The 20,294-nt window shown below is 49.7% G+C and overlaps 1 protein-coding gene across 4 annotated transcripts in view; it reads right to left on the reverse strand.

Moving 5' to 3' along the window:
* Window positions 1–20,294, reverse strand: part of NAT10 (N-acetyltransferase 10) — a 326,800-nt gene that overhangs the window by 62,615 nt on the left and 243,891 nt on the right. The window lies entirely within an intron of this gene.

Consider the following 20,294-nt stretch of genomic DNA (forward strand, 5'->3'; position numbering starts at 1 on the left):
AATGTCCACTCACATAATCAGAATGGGTAGACGTATATAGGCATTTTATTTTTTTCTTCTTTTGTTTACTGTCTGTCACCGCCAGACACACCTTAGGGTTGAGAGACTAGTAAAATAGTAACAATGCTCCCCTCGCCATGGGAGAGGACCCTGAAGGCAAGGGAAGGATTACATTTTTTCTTTTGAAAAAGTAAATCCCAAAACTGGATTTTCTTTTTGCAAATAAAAAAGAACACGGTTTGGGGCAGAGGGTGCATGATGCAACCCAGCAACAAACAGTGAAGTGCACGGACAAGAACCACTGTAATGGATAATGCGTTATAAATAACGCCTGCCTGGCGGTCATTTATAAATTTGGTGGGCGGTCCATCCACCAGGGGACAGAGTCCTACTTGTGGAACAACAGGCCGTTCGCCCATATATAAATTGGCCTCCAAGTCTCTTGCATTCACATACCCATGTCTCTTTGTATGAAGCTGGCTATCTATGCAGTGTACCAATGCAGAGGTACACTATGCAGATAGTACAGGTGACCCTTATTGGCTGACAGAGGTTAAAGTAATAACCTTAAATGCTCTATTTTGTGGTAGTTTGGACAAGCAGTTTAGGCTTATCAGAGGGTAGAGCTACGTAATTGTTGCACACAGTCAATAAATGAGAGACATTCAAGAAGAAACTCAAGACAAATTGTGTAAAATCACAGATTTTTATCTTAATTTATACACCAGGATCTTCAAGATCAGGTAAGTACTTTGAGACATCGAAATTTCAACACTTAAAAAATACAGCTGTCAGATTTGGGGTGTAGGTAGCTGGATCTTTATGTGATAAATCAATACCTAGATATACAGTGTAAAGACGCCTGGGAATCCCTTATGAGTGGACATGGTCTTGCTATGCAATTCCAAAGAGCTCTATTAGGGGGTAGTGTGGTCGAGCAGCCTTAGGCTTAACACAGAGGAGTGCAAGACATCTACAAATACACACATTAGTCTATAAATGAGTCACGACTCAAAAAGGAGATCCACACCAATTTATAAAAATAGGAAGTATTTTTATATATGTTTAGGCATGAGAGATAAATCGTTATGGTAAGTACGTTTTTAAATATACATTTATTTTTACTTTGAAAAGTGAGCACTAAGTGCAATTTCTGAGTTCTGCAATGTTATCCTATGGAAAGAAGAACAAGTTCTGCAAACAGGTATAGTACAGCAACTTACAAAACCAATCTCTAGGAGTTAAGGTGAGTGGTGGGCAAGGTCCAAGGTAGCACCAGCAGTACACCACCAGCGGCATATAGGGCAGCCAGGTGAAGGGTGCAAAACAGCACCGGAAGACCAATGCATTTCAATGGAGATCAGTCTCTGTGGAAAGAGGCTGCAGGCTCGAGCTAGGAAGTCAGTCGGGCTTAACCAACAGCGGGGCTCAGGCCTCACGATGCTAGGGTACAGGGGAACACCTTTGGTCCTCTTCTCCACAGCTGAGGGGTGATGGATGCAGAGGTGTCTTTAGGCGTCTGGTTTCTCTTACAGGAGGAGTCGTGGTAGAGGGGGCATGTGTGCAGAGGCTGTAGGTGTCGTCGGGGAGTCCACGAGGGGTGAAACCACAATGGACTTGTACTCTCGATGGCTGAGGGACCTTGTTGACACCAGTGGCTCACTTCAACTCTGGCCGGAGGTGACGGGTGTAGTGGTGGCTTCAGATGTCGGGTTTTGGTGGTTCCGGAGGTCTCAGAGTCCTTTCTTTGGAGTTTGTAGAACAGGTCCGCTGTTCATGAGAGATCTTGGGTCTTTAGCAAAGGCAGACAGTCCTCCTAGGTTTTTGGAGTCAACAGCTGCAGGACAAGTCAACTTTGGCACAGTTTTTGACGAGGGATACATATAGGCCGGCGGGTTGGTATCAGGTTAGCTGTTTCTTCTCTCCTCTGTGCCTTTGTGGCTCTTCAGTGTCTTTGTTCTTCCTAGGTCGCCAGGATCTGCTTCTATGGTGCCAGGGGAATTTAGGGGCATTAGGGGAGTGTGTGGTAGTAGCCAATGCCTATTGATACTTGGGGTCACCACGCCCCCTATATGACCATTTCCTGTAGGCATAACCCGGTCCCATAAATCCTAGGTATGCCATCACAAAGATGGTTACCTCTGAAAAATCGTGTTCACCTCGGGTTAGCCCACTTAGGGGTGGTACTAGCCTGAGGTTGACACGCCTACCTGACTAGCTAATTTTCCTGCCTGTCCAGGTGCCAAAGGGGGCTCTGGAGAAGGGGGTCAGGTTCTTTTTCTGTGAGGTGTTGCAAGATTCGCAAATTCTAGAGGCAGCAGCCTTTTGAGGCTTGCCGCCCTTAGGAAGGCTAATCAGCAGGTCATCCTGTGGGAGTGGGTGTTATACCCTCTTCCCGGACAGGCTTTTGATCTGGCAGAATGCTCTCACCCTAGGAGGTCCGAACAGTATCCCGGGTGACAGGCTGGCAGAAATCAGTCAGCAAGCATACCAGAGGCTGGCAGGTTTTCAGGGGGCACCTCTAAGGTGCCCTCTAGTTGCATGTGTTGATAAACTCATCACTGGAATCAGTGTGGGTTTATCAAAAGGAGACGTTTGATACCAAACATCCCTATTTTCAGTGAAGTCATCATGTAGGTGGGGAACTCGTTTTCACCAGTGTCCAGTACATGATTTAAAATGGCTTCTCTGGTCACTTGCAATGGCAGTAATGGAACTGACCAGCACAGGGGCATATTTGGTCATGCAGGTATGCCCTCAAATGTAATATGTGGCAGAGGGCCGTCAGGCCCGCTGTTGGGTGACTTATAAATATTACATGCAGTGGTAGGGGACATGGCACACAGGGATGTGTGACACGTCATGTTTTCACTTTTGTCTGCACCAAGACACAGCCTGCAACAGCAGCCTGGCATATGCTTGATGAGGGGTCCTATAGGGTGGCACAATTTGTGCTGCAGCCCTTTGGGACCCTATTAGTACCTCAGGCCGTAGGTACAAGGGGTACCATTTACTAGGGACTTACAAAGGGTGCTAAAGGATTTGCCAATTTGGGAACAATTGTACAGTTTTGGAAAAGAGATCTGGCACTGGGAACCTGGTTAGCAGGAACTCGGTGCCCTTTCAATCGAAATCACATCATGTACCAGACAAAAATGGGGGTAACCATAACAAAAAGAGGCACATTCTTACACGAGGCATGAGCCTCGAACGTGGTAATGGTATCCTATGGGGAGAACATACACTGCACAGGGTCACTTGTCAATGACTTACAGGACTGTTCATCTGGACTTTAGGGGCCAAAGTCATTAGACCCACTAGCAGTTTCGGGTTACCTTCCCTGGTGTGTCCGACTGGAAAGGTGCTCCTTGCGGTGGTAGCCTTGGACACTACAAGCTGAAGTCAATGAGAGCAGTACCTGTAAGAAAAGGATTGCAAGTGGGGACTGGGTGACAAATCTGGCTGAACCCAAAGGAGGGCTCCGTTCATGAGGGTCTTTGTGGCCAGGGAGCACTGCTGGTTATCTTGGACTCGGTCTATGGGGCTTGGGTGCAGAGGTGTTTTTTTCCAGTGGGTCACTGGTGTTAGAGGCTCTCAGTTCTTGGGGTGGACCTGGTGATGGGGGAAAACAAGACAGCAGGGCCACTCTTGGTGATGCTGATACCCCTCTTCTATACGGCGGTCTTAGCGGTGTTGGTGCCAGTCTTGGACACTAAAAAGCCTTGGTGCTTGCAACTGACTGGGGTGCTCCGGGTGTTGTGCAGGAAGGCTCCAGGCAGGCTCAGCATCTCGAAGACAGGCTAGGTCAACGGGGCTGCACTCCTGGACATCTGAGATCCTGCTCATGACAATATACTCCCTCAGTGGACCCGATAGTCAGCAAAACCGGACAGTCGCGATTGGTGCAGGGAAGTGGCTCCTTCACTCAAAGGGAAATGCTGACTGGGGGGTGAAGGGCTGGCAGTCCTCCGAGGCTCTAGGGGGATGCACAGCTGCAGGATGAGTCGGGTCTTTGCAATTGTCAGGACATGAGTAGACAGGCAGGGTTCTGTGCTAAGTACTCAGCGGGTCCACAGTTCTTGAGTCTTTGGCTCTTCTTGGTCTTTCTTCTCTTTGTAGTAGAGTGAATCTAAGTTCCTGGTAAATACTCAATTTAGCGGTGTTTAGGGGAGTGTAGTGTAAGTACCCAATGGGCTGCTTAACCCTGGGGTGACTACACCACCTATATGACCACTTCCTGTGGGGAGTGTGAATAACCCTGTCCCAGAGTTCCTAGTTCCACCAACAAGAAGATTGTGGAACCCTTCCTTCGTGGGGCACATCAGGCAGTTCACCTTAGGGGCGTGGCTAGCCTGGTAGTGCCACACGCTTACTTGCATAGTTAATCTCCTGCCTGTCCTGGTGCCAAATGGGCCTCAGGGCATGGAGTGGCATCCCCCATGTCTGGGGGAAGCTGGGGTCACATATCAAAGGCAGCAGAGTCTTTGAAGTCGCTGGCCTTGGTATGCAGCTTCACTAGTCATCCTGCTGGAGGAGGTGAGAACACCTTCCTCCAGTGCAGGCACTGTTTCTGGCCTTTGAGAGTGTGGGCTCTCACCTCCTGGGGGCCAGAAATTCATATGAGGTGGTAGGCTGGTCGATACCAGTCTGCCAGAGCACTAGAGGACCAGTAGGTTTTTAGGGGGCATCTCAACGGTGCCCTCTGGGTGAATGTCATAATAAATCCAATACTGGCACCAGTATGGCTTTATTTAGACAAGGTTGTAGGAAGTTGGCTCTGTATGTGCTATTTCAAAGTAAGGAATAGCATGCACAGAGTCCAAGGGTTCCCCTTAGAGGTAAGATAGTGGCAAAAAGAGATAATACTAATGCTCTATTTTGTGGTAGTGTGGTCGAGCAGTAGGCTTATCCAAGGAGTAGTGTTAAGCATTTGTTGTACATACACACAGGCAATAAATGAGGAACACACACTCAGAGACAAATCCAGCCAATAGGTTTTGTTATAGAAAAATATCTTTTCTTAGTTTATTTTAAGAACTACAGGTTCAAATTCTACATGTAATATCTCATTTGAAAGGTATTGCAGGTAAGTACTTTAGGAACTTTGAATAATTACAGTAGCATATATACTTTTCACATAAAACACAAATAGCGGTTTTAAAAGTGGACACAGTGCAATTTTCACAGTTCCTGGGGGAGGTAAAGTATTGTTATTTTTAGCAGGTAAGTAAATCACTTACAGGTCACAGTTTTGGGTTCAAGGTAGCCCACCGTTGGGGGTTCAGAGCAACCCCAAAGTTACCACACCAGCAGTTCAGGGCCGGTCAGGTGCAGAGGTCAAAGAGGTGCCCAAAACACATAGGCTTCAATGGAGAGAAGGGGGTGCCCCGGTTCCAGTCTGCCAGCAGGTAAGTACCCGCGTCTTCGGAGGGCAGACCAGGGGGGTTTTGTAGGGCACCGGGGGGGACACAAGTCCACACAGAAAGTACACCCTCAGCAGCGCGGGGGCGGCCGGGTGCGGTGTGCAAACAAGCGTCGGGTTCTCTGTAGATTTCAATGGGAGACCAAGGGGTCTCTTCAGGGGTGCAGGCAGGCAAGGGGAGGGCTCCTCGGGGTAGCCACCACCTGGGCAAGGGAGAGGGCCTCCTGGGGGTCACTCCTGCACAGAAGTTCCGTTCCTTCAGGTGCTGGGGGCTGCGGGTGCAGTGTCTTTTCCAGCCGTCGGGACTTTAGGTTCAGGCAGTCGCGGTCAGGGGGAGCCTCGGGATTCCCTCTGCAGGCGTCGCTGTGGGGGCTCAGGGGGGACAACTTTGGTTACTCACGGACTCGGAGTCACCGGAGGGTCCTCCCTGAGGTGTTGGTTCTCCACCAGCCGAGTCGGGGTCGCCGGGTGCAGTGTTGCAAGTCTCACGCTTCTTGCGGGGAGTTGCAGGGGTCTTTAAATCTGCTCCTTTGAAACAAAGTTGCAGGTCTTTTGGAGCAGTGCCGCTGTCCTCTGGAGTTTCTTGTCTTTCTTGAAGCAGGGCAGTCCTCTGAGGATTCAGAGGTCGCTGGTCCTTTGGAAAGCGTCGCTGGAGCAGGTTTCTTTGGAAGGCAGGAGACAGGCCGGTAAGACTGGGGCCAAAGCAGTTGGTGTCTTCTGTTCTTCTTCTGCAGGGGTTTTTCAGCTCAGCAGTCCTTCTTGTAGTTTCAGGAATCTAAATTCTTAGGTTCAGGGAAGCCCTTAAATACTGAATTTAAGGGCGTGTTTAGGTCTGGGGGGTTAGTAGCCAATGGCTACTAGCCCTGAGGGTGGGTACACCCTCTTTGTGCCTCCTCCCAAGGGGAGGGGGTCACATCCCTAATCCTATTGGGGGAATCCTCCATCTGCAAGATGGAGGATTTCTAAGTTAGAGTCACTTCAGCTCAGGACACCTTAGGGGCTGTCCTGACTGGCCAGTGACTCCTCCTTGTTATTCTCATTATTTCCCCCGGCCTTGCCGCCAAAAGTGGGGCTGTGGCCGGAGGGGGCGGGCAACTCCACTAGCTGGAGTGCCCTGTGGTGCTGGAACAAAGGGGGTGAGCCTTTGAGGCTCACCGCCAGGTGTTACAGCTCCTGCCTGGGGGAGGTGTTAGCATCTCCACCCAGTGCAGACTTTGTTACTGGCCTCAGAGTGACAAAGGCACTCTCCCCATGGGACCAGCAACATGTCTCGGTTGTGGCAGGCTGCTGGAACCAGTCAGCCTACACAGATAGTCGGTTAAGGTTTCAGGGGGCACCTCTAAGGTGCCCTCTGGGGTGTATTTTGCAATAAAATGTACACTGGCATCAGTGTGCATTTATTGTGCTGAGAAGTTTGATACCAAACTTCCCAGTTTTCAGTGTAGCCATTATGGTGCTGTGGAGTTCGTGTTTGACAGACTCCCAGACCATATACTCTTATGGCTACCCTGCACTTACAATGTCTAAGGTTTTGCTTAGACACTGTAGGGGCACAGTGCTCATGCACTGGTGCCCTCACCTATGGTATAGTGCACCCTGCCTTAGGGCTGTAAGGCCTGCTAGAGGGGTGACTTATCTATACTGGCATAGGCAGTGAGAGGCTGGCATGGCACCCTGAGGGGAGTGCCATGTCGACTTACTCATTTTGTTCTCACCAGCACACACAAGCTGGCAAGCAGTGTGTCTGTGCTGAGTGAGGGGTCTCCAGGGTGGCATAAGACATGCTGCAGCCCTTAGAGACCTTCCCTGGCATCAGGGCCCTTGGTACCAGAGGTACCAGTTACAAGGGACTTACCTGGATGCCAGGGTGTGCCAATTGTGGATACAAAAGTACAGGTTAGGGAAAGAACACTGGTGCTGGGGCCTGGTTAGCAGGCCTCAGCACACTTTCAATTCAAAACATATCAGCAAAGGCAAAAAGTCAGGGGGTAACTATGCCAAGGAGGCATTTCCTTACACAACCCCCCCCCCCCAAACGAAAGAGGATGAGACTAACCTTTCCCAAGAGAGTCTTCATTTTCTAAGTGGAAGAACCTGGAAAGGCCATCTGCATTGGCATGGGCAGTCCCAGGTCTGTGTTCCACTATAAAGTCCATTCCCTGTAGGGAGATGGACCACCTCAACAGTTTTCGATTTTCACCTTTCATTTGCATCAGCCATCTGAGAGGTCTGTGGTCGGTTTGAACTACAAAGTGAGTACCAAAGAGGTATGGTCTCAGCTTTTTCAGGGACCAAACCACAGCAAAGGCCTCCCTCTCAATGGCACTCCAACGCTGCTCCCTGGGGAGTAACCTCCTGCTAATGAAAGCAACAGGCTGGTCAAGGCCATCATCATTTGTTTGGGACAAAACTGCCCCTATCCCATGTTCAGAGGCATCTGTTTGCACAATGAATTGCTTGGAGTAATCTGGAGCTTTTAGAACTGGTGCTGTGCACATAGCTTGTTTCAGGGTGTCAAAGGCCTGTTGGCATTCTACAGTCCAGTTTACTTTCTTGGGCATTTTCTTGGAGGCGAGTTCTGTGAGGGCTGTCACAATGGATCCATATCCCTTCACAAACCTCCTATAGTACCCAGTCAAGCCAAGGAATGCCCTGACTTGAGTCTGGGTTTTTGGAGCTGCCCAGTCCAGAATAGTCTGGATCTTAGGCTGGAGTGGCTGAACTTGGCCTGCACCTACAAGGTGTCCCAACTAAACCACAGTTCCCTGCCCTATCTGGCATTTGGAGGCCTTGATAGAGAGACCTGCTGATTGCAGAGCCTTCAAAACCTTCTTCAGGTGGACCAGGTGATCCTGCCAGTTGGAGCTAAAGACAGCAATATCATCAAGATAAGCTGCACTAAAGGACTCCAACCCAGCAAGGACTTGATTCACCAACCTTTGGAAGGTGGCAGGGGCATTCTTTAAACCAAAGGGCATAACAGTAAACTGATAATGCCCATCAGGTGTGGAGAATGCGGTTTTCTCTTTTGCTCCAGGTGCCATTTTGATTTGCCAGTACCCTGCTGTTAAGTCAAAGGTACTTAAGAATTTGGCAGCACCTAATTTGTCAATCAGCTCGTCAGCTCTAGGAATGGGATGGGCATCTGTCTTGGTGACAGAATTAAGACCTCTGTAGTCCACACAAAACCTCATCTCTCTCTTTCCATCTTTGGTGTGAGGTTTGGGGACTAAGACCACTGGGCTAGCCCAGGGGCTGTCAGAGTGCCCAATTACTCCCAATTCCAGCATCTTGTGGACTTCCACCTTGATGCTTTCCTTAACTTGATCAGACTGTCTGAAGATTTTGTTTTTGACAGGCATGCTGTCTCCTGTGTCCACATCATGGGTACACAGGTGTGTCTGACCAGGGGTTAAGGAAAAGAGCTCAGCAAACTGTTGCAGGACCTTCCTACAATCAGATTGCTGTTGGCCAGAGAGGGTGTCTGAATAGATCACTCCATCCACTGAGCCATCTTTAGGGTCTGATGAGAGGAGATCAGGGAGAGGCTCACTCTCAGCTTCCTGGTCCTCATCTGTTACCATCAACAGATTCACATCAGCCCTATCATGGAAGAGTTTTAGGCGGTTTACATGGATCACCCTCTTGGGTCTCCTGCTTGTGCCTAGGTCCACCAGGTAGGTGACCTGACTCTTCTTTTCCAGGATTGGGTAAGGGCCACTCCATCTGTCCTGAAGTGCCCTGGGAGCCACAGGCTCCAAAACCCAGACTTTCGGCCCTGGTTGAAATTCAACCATTGCAGCCTTTTCGTCATACCAAAACTTCTGGAGCTGTTGGCTGGCCTCAAGGTTTTTACTTGCCTTTTCCATGTACTCTGCCATTCTTGAGCGAAGGCCAAGTACATAGTCCACTATGTCTTGTTTAGGCTCATGAAGAGGTCTCTCCCAGCCTTCTTTAACAAGAGCAAGTGGTCCCCTTACAGGGTGGCCAAACAGAAGTTCAAAGGGTGAGAACCCTACTCCCTTCTGAGGCACCTCTCTGTAAGCGAAAAGCAGACATGGCAGGAGGACATCCCATCTCCTTTTGAGTTTTTCTGGGAGCCCCATGATCATGCCCTTTAATGTCTTGTTGAATCTCTCAACAAGGCCATTAGTTTGTGGATGATATGGTGTAGTGAATTTATAAGTGTAAGGAAATGCCTCCTTGGCATGGTTGCCCCCTGACTTTTTGCCTTTGCTGATGCTATGTTTACAATTGAAAGTGTGCTGAGGCCTGCTAACCAGGCCCCAGCACCAGTGTTCTTTCCCTAACCTGTACTTTTGTATCCACAATTGGCAGACCCTGGCATCCAGATAAGTCCCTTGTAACTGGTACTTCTAGTACCAAGGGCCCTGATGCCAAGGAAGGTCTCTAAGGGCTGCAGCATGTCTTATGCCACCCTGGAGACCTCTCACTCAGCACAGACACACTGCTTGCCAGCTTGTGTGTGCTAGTGAGGACAAAACGAGTAAGTCGACATGGCACTCCCCTCTGGGTGCCATGCCAGCCTCTCACTGCCTATGCAGTATAGGTAAGACACCCCTCTAGCAGGCCTTGCAGCCCTAAGGCAGGGTGCACTATACCATAGGTGAGGGTACCAGTGCATGAGCATGGTACCCCCTACAGTGTCTAAACCAAACCTTAGACATTGTAAGTGCAGGGTAGCCATAAGAGTATATGGTCTGGGAGTCTGTCAAACACGAACTCCACAGCACCATAATGGCTACACTGAAAACTGGGAAGTTTGGTATCAAACTTCTCAGCACAATAAATGCACACTGATGCCAGTGTACATTTTATTGCAAAATACACCCCAGGGGGCACCTTAGAGGTGCCCCCTGAAACTTAACCGACTGTCTGTGTAGGCTGACTAGTTCCAGCAGCCTGCCACACCAGAGACATGTTGCTGGCCCCATGGGGAGAGTGCCTTTGTCACTCTGAGGCCAGTAACAAAGCCTGCACTGGGTGGAGATGCTAACACCTCCCCCAGGCAGGAACTGTGACACCTGGCGGTGAGCCTCAAAGGCTCACCCCTTTGTCACAGCCCAGCAGGGCACTCCAGCTTAGTGGAGTTGCCCGCCCCCTCCGGCCACGGCCCCCACTTTTGGCGGCAAGGCTGGAGGGAACAAAGAAAGCAACAAGGAGGAGTCACTGGCCAGTCAGGACAGCCCCTAAGGTGTCCTGAGCTGAGGTGACTCTAACTTTTAGAAATCCTCCATCTTGCAGATGGAGGATTCCCCCAATAGGGTTAGGATTGTGACCCCCTCCCCTTGGGAAGAGGCACAAAGAGGGTGTACCCACCCTCAGGGCTAGTAGCCATTGGCTACTAACCCCCCAGACCTAAACACGCCCTTAAATTTAGTATTTAAGGGCTGCCCTGAACCCTAGAAAATTAGATTCCTGCAACTACAAGAAGAAGGACTGCCTAGCTGAAAACCCCTGCAGAGGAAGACCAGAAGACGACAACTGCCTTGGCTCCAGAAACTCACCGGCCTGTCTCCTGCCTTCCAAAGAACTCTGCTCCAGCGACGCCTTCCAAGGGACCAGCGACCTCTGAATCCTCTGAGGACTGCCCTGCTTCGAAAAAGACAAGAAACTCCCGAGGACAGCGGACCTGCTCCAAAAAGACTGCAACTTTGTTTCAAGGAGCAGCTTTAAAGACCCTGCAATCTCCCCGCAAGAAGCGTGAGACTTGCAACACTGCACCCGGCGACCCCGACTCGGCTGGTGGAGAACCAACACCTCAGGGAGGACCCCCGGACTACTCTACGACTGTGAGTACCAAAACCTGTCCCCCCTGAGCCCCCACAGCGCCGCCTGCAGAGGGAATCCCGAGGCTTCCCCTGACCGCGATTCTCTGAAACCTAAGTCCCGACACCTGGAAAAGACCCTGCACCCGCAGCCCCCAGGACCTGAAGGACCGGACTTTCACTGGAGAAGTGACCCCCAGGAGTCCCTCTCCCTTGCCCAAGTGGAGGTTTCCCCGAGGAAGCCCCCCCTTGCCTGCCTGCAGCGCTGAAGAGATCCCTTGATCTCTCATAGACTAACATTGCAAACCCGACGCTTGTTTCTACACTGCACCCGGCCGCCCCCGCGCTGCTGAGGGTGAAATTTCTGTGTGGGCTTGTGTCCCCCCCGGTGCCCTACAAAACCCCACTGGTCTGCCCTCCGAAGACGCGGGTACTTACCTGCAAGCAGACCGGAACCGGGGCACCCCCTTCTCTCCATTCTAGCCTATGCGTTTTGGGCACCACTTTGAACTCTGCACCTGACCGGCCCTGAGCTGCTGGTGTGGTGACTTTGGGGTTGCTCTGAACCCCCAACGGTGGGCTACCTTGGACCAAGAACTGAACCCTGTAAGTGTCTTACTTACCTGCTAAAACTAACAAAAACTTACCTCCCCCAGGAACTGTGAAAATTGCACTAAGTGTCCACTTTTGAAATAGCTATTTGTGAATAACTTGAAAAGTATACATGCAATTGAAATGATTCAAAGTTCCTAATGTACTTACCTGCAATACCTTTCAAACAAGATATTACATGTTAAATTTGAACCTGTGGTTCTTAAAATAAACTAAGAAAAGATATTTTTCTATAACAAAACCTATTGGCTGGATTTGTCTCTGAGTGTGTGTACCTCATTTATTGTCTATGTGTATGTACAACAAATGCTTAACACTACTCCTTGGATAAGCCTACTGCTCGACCACACTACCACAAAATAGAGCATTAGTATTATCTATTTTTACCACTATTTTACCTCTAAGGGGAACCCTTGGACTCTGTGCATGCTATTCCTTACTTTGAAATAGCACATACAGAGCCAACTTCCTACAATAAGTCACTCCACACTCATTCCACATGTGTTTTAGGTATGCTGACATGAAGTTGGTACCTCTGTCAGACACCACCTCCTTAGGGAAGCCCACTCTGGTAAAGATACCAATGAGGGCCTTGGCTACTGCAGGGGCAGTAGTCGACCTAAGGGGAATAGCTTCAGGATACCTAGTAGCATGATCCACTACTACTAGGATGTACATATTTCCTGAGGCTGTGGGAGGTTCAAGTGGACCCACTATGTCCACACCCACTCTTTCAAAGGGGACCCCCACCACTGGAAGTGGAATGAGGGGGGCCTTTGGATGTCCACCTGTCTTACCACTGGCTTGACAGGTGGTACAGGAGATGCAAAACTCCTTAACCTTCTGGGACATGTTGGGCCAGTAGAAGTGGTTGACTAACCTCTCCCACGTCTTGGTTTGTCCCAAATGCCCAGCAAGGGGAATATCATGGGCTAAGGTCAGAATAAACTCTCTGAACGCCTGAGGCACTACCACTCTCCTAGTGGCACCAGGTTTGGGATCTCTTGCCTCAGTGTACAGGAGTCCATCTTCCCAATAGACCCTATGTGTTCCAGTTTTCTTGCCATTGGACTCTTCAGCAGCTTGCTGCCTAAGGCCTTCAAGAGAGGGACAGGTTTCTTGTCCCTTACACAACTCTTCCCTTGAGGGTCCCCCTGGGCCTAAGAGCTCAACCTGGTAAGGTTCCAGCTCCATAGGCTCAGTTCCCTCAGAGGGCAGAACTTCTTCCTGAGAAGAGAGGTTCTCTTTTTGGTGTTGTGTTGCAGCTGGTTTCCCAGCTGGCTTTCCTTTTCTCTTCTCTTGGTAGGCTGGGCCTTTCTTCCAGACTCCAGCTCTACTTTTTCACCCTGTGCCTTGCACTGTGCCCTTGTCTTGACACACACCAGTTCAGGGATACCCAGCATGGCTGCATGGTCTCAGCCCATGCTGAGGACTTCAGGTCATTTCCAAGCAAACAGTCTACTGGGATATTTGAGGAGACCACCACCTGTTTCAGGCCATTGACCCCTCCCCACTCTAAAGTTACCATTGCCATGGGATGTACTTTAGTTTGATTGTCAGCATTGGTGACTGGATAGGTTTGTCCAGTCAGGTATTGGCCAGGGGAAACCAGTTTCTCTGTCACCATATTGACACTGGCACCTGTATCCCTCAGGCCCTCTACACTTGTCCCATTAATTAAGAGCTGCTGCCTGTATTTTTGCATGTTAGGGGGCCAGGCAGCCACAGTGTGGCTAAATCCACCCCACCCTCAGAGACTAATGTAGCTTCAGTGTGACACCTGATTTGCTCTGGGCACACTGTTGATCCCACTTGGAGACTAGCCATTCCAGTGTTAGCTGGAGTGGAGTTTGAAGTGGTATTTTTCTTGGGACAGGCCTTGTCTCCAGTTTGGTGTCCAGACTGACTACAGCTACGACACCAGGCCTTTTTGGGATCAAAGTTTTTACCCTTGTACCCAGAATTGTTTTGTGAAGAGGCTCTGGGCCCACCCTCCTGTACAGGTTTTTGGGGGCCTGCAGAAGACTCTTTACTATTTTTGTTTTTGGCTGTCTCACCACCCTTCCCCTGGGGAGGTTTTGTGACCCCTTTCTTTTGGTCACCCCCTGTGGAAGTTTTGGACACCCTAGTCTTGACCCAATGGTCCGCCTTCTTTCCCAATTCTTGGGGAGAAATTGGTCCTAGGTCTACCAGATGCTGATGCAGTTTGTCATTGAAACAATTACTTAATAGGTGTTCTTTCACAAATAAATTGTACAGCCCATCATAATTACTTACACCACTGCCTTGAATCCAACCATCTAGTGTTTTTACTGAGAAGTCAACATAATCAACCCAGGTCTGGCTCGAGGATTTTTGAGCCCCCCTGAATCTAATCCTATACTCCTCAGTGGAGAATCCAAAGCCCTCAATCAGGGTACCCTTCATGAGGTCATAAGATTCTGCATCTTTTCCAGAGAGTGTGAGGAGTCTATCCCTACACTTTCCTGTGAACATTTCCCAAAGGAGAGCACCCCAGTGAGATTTGTTCACTTTTCTGGTTACACAAGCCCTCTCAAAAGCTGTGAACCATTTGGTGATGTCATCACCATCTTCATATTTAGTTACAATCCCTTTAGGGATTTTCAACATGTCAGGAGAATCTCTGACCCTATTTATGTTGCTGCCACCATTGATGGGTCCTAGGCCCATCTCTGGTCTTTCTATGGCTAGGATCTGTCTTTCCAAAGCCAATCTTTTGGCCATCCTGGCTAACTGGATGTCCTCTTCACTGGAGTTATCCTCAGTGATTTCAGAGAGGTTGGTCCCTCCTGTGAGGGAGCCAGCATCTCTGACTATTATGCTTGGAGTCAGGGCTTGAGAGGCCCTGTCTTCCCTAGATAGGACTGGTAGGGGGGAATCACCCTCCAAGTCACTATCATCATCCTCTGAGTTGCCATCCTCAGTGAGGTTGGCCTTTTCAAACTCTGCCAACAGCTCCTGGAGCTGTATTAGGAAGGTCTGGGGCCCATTGTTATTTTCTTTAATTTACAGAGTGACCTTAGCTACCTCATCTTAAGATGGAGGTAAGGGGTGGTGTCGAGTTCCACCACATTCACATCTGTACTAGACATTATGTTTCTAAAAGTTGGAATACTTTTTAAGAATCTAAAACTAGTTCTAGAATCTAATTCAAACTTTTACCAAACTTTTAAACTCTAAAAGCAATGCTAACAGGGACTAACACAAGACCCTAGCAGGACTTTAAAGAATTTAGAAAAATTTCAAATTGCAAAAAATCAATTTCTAATGACAATTTTTGGAATTTGTCGTGTGATCAGGTATTGGCTGAGTAGTCCAGCAAATGCAAAGTCTTGTACGCCACCGCTGATCCACCAATGTAGGAAGTTGGCTCTGTATGTGCTATTTCAAAGTAAGGAATAGCATGTACAGAGTCCAAGGGTTCCCCTTAGAGGTAAGATAGTGGCAAAAAGAGATAATACTAATGCTCTATTTTGAGGTAGTGTGGTCGAGCAGTAGGCTTATCCAAGGAGTAGTGTTAAGCATTTGTTGTACATACACACAGGCAATAAATGAGGAACACACACTCAGAGACAAATCCAGCCAATAGGTTTTGTTATAGAAAAATATCTTTTCTTAGTTTATTTTAAGAACCACAGGTTCAATTTCTACATGTAATATCTCATTTGAAAGGTATTGCAGGTAAGTACTTTAGAAACTTTGAATAATTACAGTAGCATAAATACTTTTCACATAAAACACAAATAGCTGTTTTAAAAGTGGACACAGTGCAATTTTCACAGTTCCTGGGGGAGGTAAAGTATTGTTATTTTTTAGCAGGTAAGTAAATCACTTACAGGTCACAGTTTTGGGTCCAAGGTAGCCCACCGTTGGGGGTTCAGAGCAACCCCAAAGTTACCACACCAGCAGCTCAGGGCCGGTCAGGTGCAGAGGTCAAAGAGGTGCCCAAAACACATAGGCTTCAATGGAGAGAAGGGGGTGCCCCGGTTCCAGTCTGCCAGCAGGTAAGTACCCGCGTCTTCGGAGGGCAGACCAGGAAGGTTTTGTAGGGCACCGGGGGGGACACAAGTCCACACAGAAAGTACACCCTCAGCAGCGCGGGGGCGGCCGGGTGCGGTGTGCAAACAAGCGTCGGGTTCTCTGTAGATTTCAATGGGAGACCAAGGGGTCTCTTCAGCGGTGCAGGCAGGCAAGGGGGGGGCTCCTCTGGGTAGCCACCACCTGGGCAAGGGAGAGGGCCTCCTGGGGGTCACTCCTGCACAGAAGTTCCGTTCCTTCAGGTGCTGGGGGCTGCGGGTGCAGGGTCTTTTCCAGCCGTCGGGACTTTAGGTTCAGGCAGTCGCGGTCAGGGGGAGCCTCGGGATTCCCTCTGCAGGCGTCGCTGTGGGGGCTCAGGGGGGACAACTTTGGTTACTCACGGACTCGGAGTCGCCGGAGGGTCCTCCCTGAGGTGTTGGTTCTCCACCAGCCGAGTCGGGGTCGCCGGGTGCAGTGTTGCAAGTCTCACGCTTCTTGCGGGGAGTTGCAGGGGTCTTTAAATCTGCTCCTTTGAAACAAAGTTGCAGGTCTTTTGGAGCAGTGCCGCTGTCCTCGGGAGTTTCTTGTCTTTCTTGAAGCAGGGCAGTCCTCTGAGGATTCAGAGGTCGCTGGTCCTTTGGAAAGCGTCGCTGGAGCAGGTTTCTTTGGAAGGCAGGAGACAGGCCGGTAAGACTGGGGCCAAAGCAGTTGGTGTCTTCTGTTCTTCTTCTGCAGGGGTTTTTCAGCTCAGCAGTCCTCCTCTTCTTGTAGTTTCAGGAATCTAAATTCTTAGGTTCAGGGAAGCCCTTAAATACTGAATTTAAGGGCGTGTTTAGGTCTGGGGGGTTAGTAGCCAATGGCTACTAGCCCTGAGGGTGGGTACACCCTCTTTGTGCCTCCTCCCAAGGGGAGGGGGTCACATCCCTAATCCTATTAGGGGAATCCTCCATCTCCAAGATGGAGGATTTCTAAAAGTTAGAGTCACTTCAGCTCAGGACACCTTAGGGGCTGTCCTGACTGGCCAGTGACTCCTCCTTGTTATTCTCATTATTTCCCCCGGCCTTGCCGCCAAAAGTGGGGCCGTGGCCGGAGGGGGCGGGCAACTCCACTAGCTGGAGTGCCCTGTGGTGCTGGAACAAAGGGGGTGAGCCTTTGAGGCTCACCGCCAGGTGTTACAGCTCCTGCCTGGGGGAGGTGTTAGCATCTCCACCCAGTGCAGGCTTTGTTACTGGCCTCAGAGTGACAAAGGCACTCTCTCCATGGGGCCAGCAACATATTTCGGTTGTGGCAGGCTGCTGGAACCAGTCAGCCTACACAGATAGTCGGTTAAGGTTTCAGGGGGCACCTCTAAGGTGCCCTCTGGGGTGTATTTTACAATAAAATGTACACTGGCATCAGTGTGCATTTATTGTGCTGAGAAGTTTGATACCAAACTTCCCAGTTTTCAGTGTAGCCATTATGGTGCTGTGGAGTTCGTGTTTGACAGACTCCCAGACCATATACTCTTATGGCTACCCTGCACTTACAATGTCTAAGGTTTTGCTTAGACACTGTAGGGGCACAGTGCTCATGCACTGGTGCCCTCACCTATGGTATAGTGCACCCTGCCTTAGGGCTGTAAGGCCTGCTAGAGGGGTGACTTATCTATACTGGCATAGGCAGTGAGAGGCTGGCATGGCACCCTGAGGGGAGTGCCATGTCGACTTACTCATTTTGTTCTCACCAGCACACACAAGCTGGCAAGCAGTGTGTCTGTGCTGAGTGAGGGGTCTCCAGGGTGGCATAAGACATGCTGCAGCCCTTAGAGACCTTCCCTGGCATCAGGGCCCTTGGTACCAGAGGTACCAGTTACAAGGGACTTACCTGGATGCCAGGGTGTGCCAATTGTGGATACAAAAGTACAGGTTAGGGAAAGAACACTGGTGCTGGGGCCTGGTTAGCAGGCCTCAGCACACTTTCAATTCAAAACATAGCATCAGCAAAGGCAAAAAGTCAGAGGGTAACCATGCCAAGGAGGCATTTCCTTACAAAGGTGTTTGACACCGAACACCATAGGTTTCAGTAAAGTCATTATGTAGCTTGGTAGGTCGTAATGACCAGTGCCCAGTACATACCTTAAGATGGCTTCCCTGTTCATGTGCAATATCTAGTAATAGAACCAGACATCACAGGGACATATTTGCTCATGCTTCTTTGTCCTCACATAAAATATAATGCCCCCTGACTTACGTATATTATATGCATGACTTTGGCCTGGCACACAGTGAGTGTCAATGTGTTTTCACTCATGGTTTGTACCATGACATGTAGTCTGAAGAATCTGCATTGGCAGTCTGCAAGTAATTTGTGTGTGGGTCCCTTAGGGTGGCATAATACATGCTACAGCCTTAGGGACACTCTTCAGTACCCATGCACCAGGTCACAAGGTACCATTCACTAGGGACTTACAGAGGTGCTAGAGTGTGTGCCAATTGTACACAACTGAGTATGTCGTTTTTAGGGGGGAAAACACAGTCACTGAAGCATTGTAAGCAGGCTTCATGCACTGTCAGCGTCGAACACCAGCATCTAGCAGTTCTAATGGGGGCAAAAAGTGGGGCGGGGGCAAAACCAGGTGCAAAAAGCCTGGTTTCCTACACTCTTCAAAATTATATGACACTGCAAAGGCACTCATCTAATTAGACACACCGCAAGTTCAACTAATCATCAAATAATGTTTGCATTCAGATACAAAATTAAAAGCAGAAGAAGCATTATGAGTTGATGCATCAGTTCCATTTCCATACTCTAAGGCAATTGTAAAGAAATGGCTCCCTGTTGCAGTTACCCCCCACTTTTTGCCTGATACTGATGCTGACTTGACTGAGAAGTGTGCTGGGACCCTGCTAACCAGGCCCCAGCACCAGTGTTCCTTCACCTAAAAGGTACCATTGTATCCACAATTGGCACACCCTGGCATTCAGATAAGTCCCTTGTATCTGGTACTTCTAGTACCAAGGGCCCTGATGCCAAGAAAGGTCTCTAAGGGCTGCAGCATGTCTTATGCCACCCTAGAGACCCCTCACTCAGCACAGACACACTGCTTACAAGCCTGTGTGTGCTAGTGAGAACAAAATGAGTAAGTCGACATGGCACTCCCCTCAGGGTGCCATGCCAGCCTCTCACTGCCTATGCAGTATAGGTAAGACACCCCTCTAGCAGGCCTTACAGCCCTAAGGCAGGGTGCACTATACCATAGGTGAGGGTACCAGTGCATGAGCACTGTGCCCCTACAGTGTCTAAACAAAACCTTAGACATTGTAAGTGCAGGGTAGCCATAAGAGTATATGGTCTGGGAGTCTGTTTTACACGAACTCCACAGCACCATAATGGCTACACTGAAAACTGGGAAGTTTGGTATCAAACTTCTCAGCACAATAAATGCACACTGATGCCAGTGTACATTTTATTGTAAAATACACCACAGAGGGCACCTTAGAGGTGCCCCCTGAAACTTAACCGACTATCTGTGTAGGCTGACTAGTTTTAGCAGCCTGCCACAAACCGAGACATGTTGCTGGCCCCATGGGGAGAGTGCCTTTGTCACTCTGAGGCCAGTAACAAAGCCTGCACTGGGTGGAGATGCTAACACCTCCCCCAGGCAGGAATTGTCACACCTGGCGGTGAGCCTCAAAGGCTCACCTCCTTTGTGCCAACCCAGCAGGACACTCCAGCTAGTGGAGTTGCCCGCCCCCTCCGGCCAGGCCCCACTTTTGGCGGCAAGGCCGGAGAAAATAATGAGAAAAACAAGGAGGAGTCACTGGCCAGTCAGGACAGCCCCTAAGGTGTCCTGAGCTGAAGTGACTCTAACTTTTAGAAATCCTCCATCTTGCAGATGGAGGATTCCCCCAATAGGGTTAGGATTGTGACCCCCTCCCCTTGGGAGGAGGCACAAAGAGGGTGTACCCACCCTCAGGGCTAGTAGCCATTGGCTACTAACCCCCCAGACCTAAACACGCCCTTAAATTTAGTATTTAAGGGCTACCCTGAACCCTAGAAAATGAGATTCCTGCAACTACAAGAAGAAGGACTGCCTAGCTGAAAACCCCTGCAGAGGAAGACCAGAAGACGACAACTGCCTTGGCTCCAGAAACTCACCGGCCTGTCTCCTGCCTTCCAAAGATCCTGCTCCAGCGACGCCTTCCAAAGGGACCAGCGACCTCGACATCCTCTGAGGACTGCCCCTGCTTCGAAAAGACAAGAAACTCCCGAGGACAGCGGACCTGCTCCAAGAAAGGCTGCAACTTTGTTTCCAGCAGCCTTGAAAGAACCCTGCAAGCTCCCCGCAAGAAGCGTGAGACTTGCAACACTGCACCCGGCGACCCCGACTCGGCTGGTGGAGATCCGACACCTCAGGAGGGACCCCAGGACTACTCTGATACTGTGAGTACCAA

This window comes from Pleurodeles waltl, chromosome 3_1 (genome assembly GCF_031143425.1).
Source record: "Pleurodeles waltl isolate 20211129_DDA chromosome 3_1, aPleWal1.hap1.20221129, whole genome shotgun sequence".
Taxonomy (NCBI): Eukaryota; Metazoa; Chordata; class Amphibia; order Caudata; family Salamandridae; genus Pleurodeles; species Pleurodeles waltl.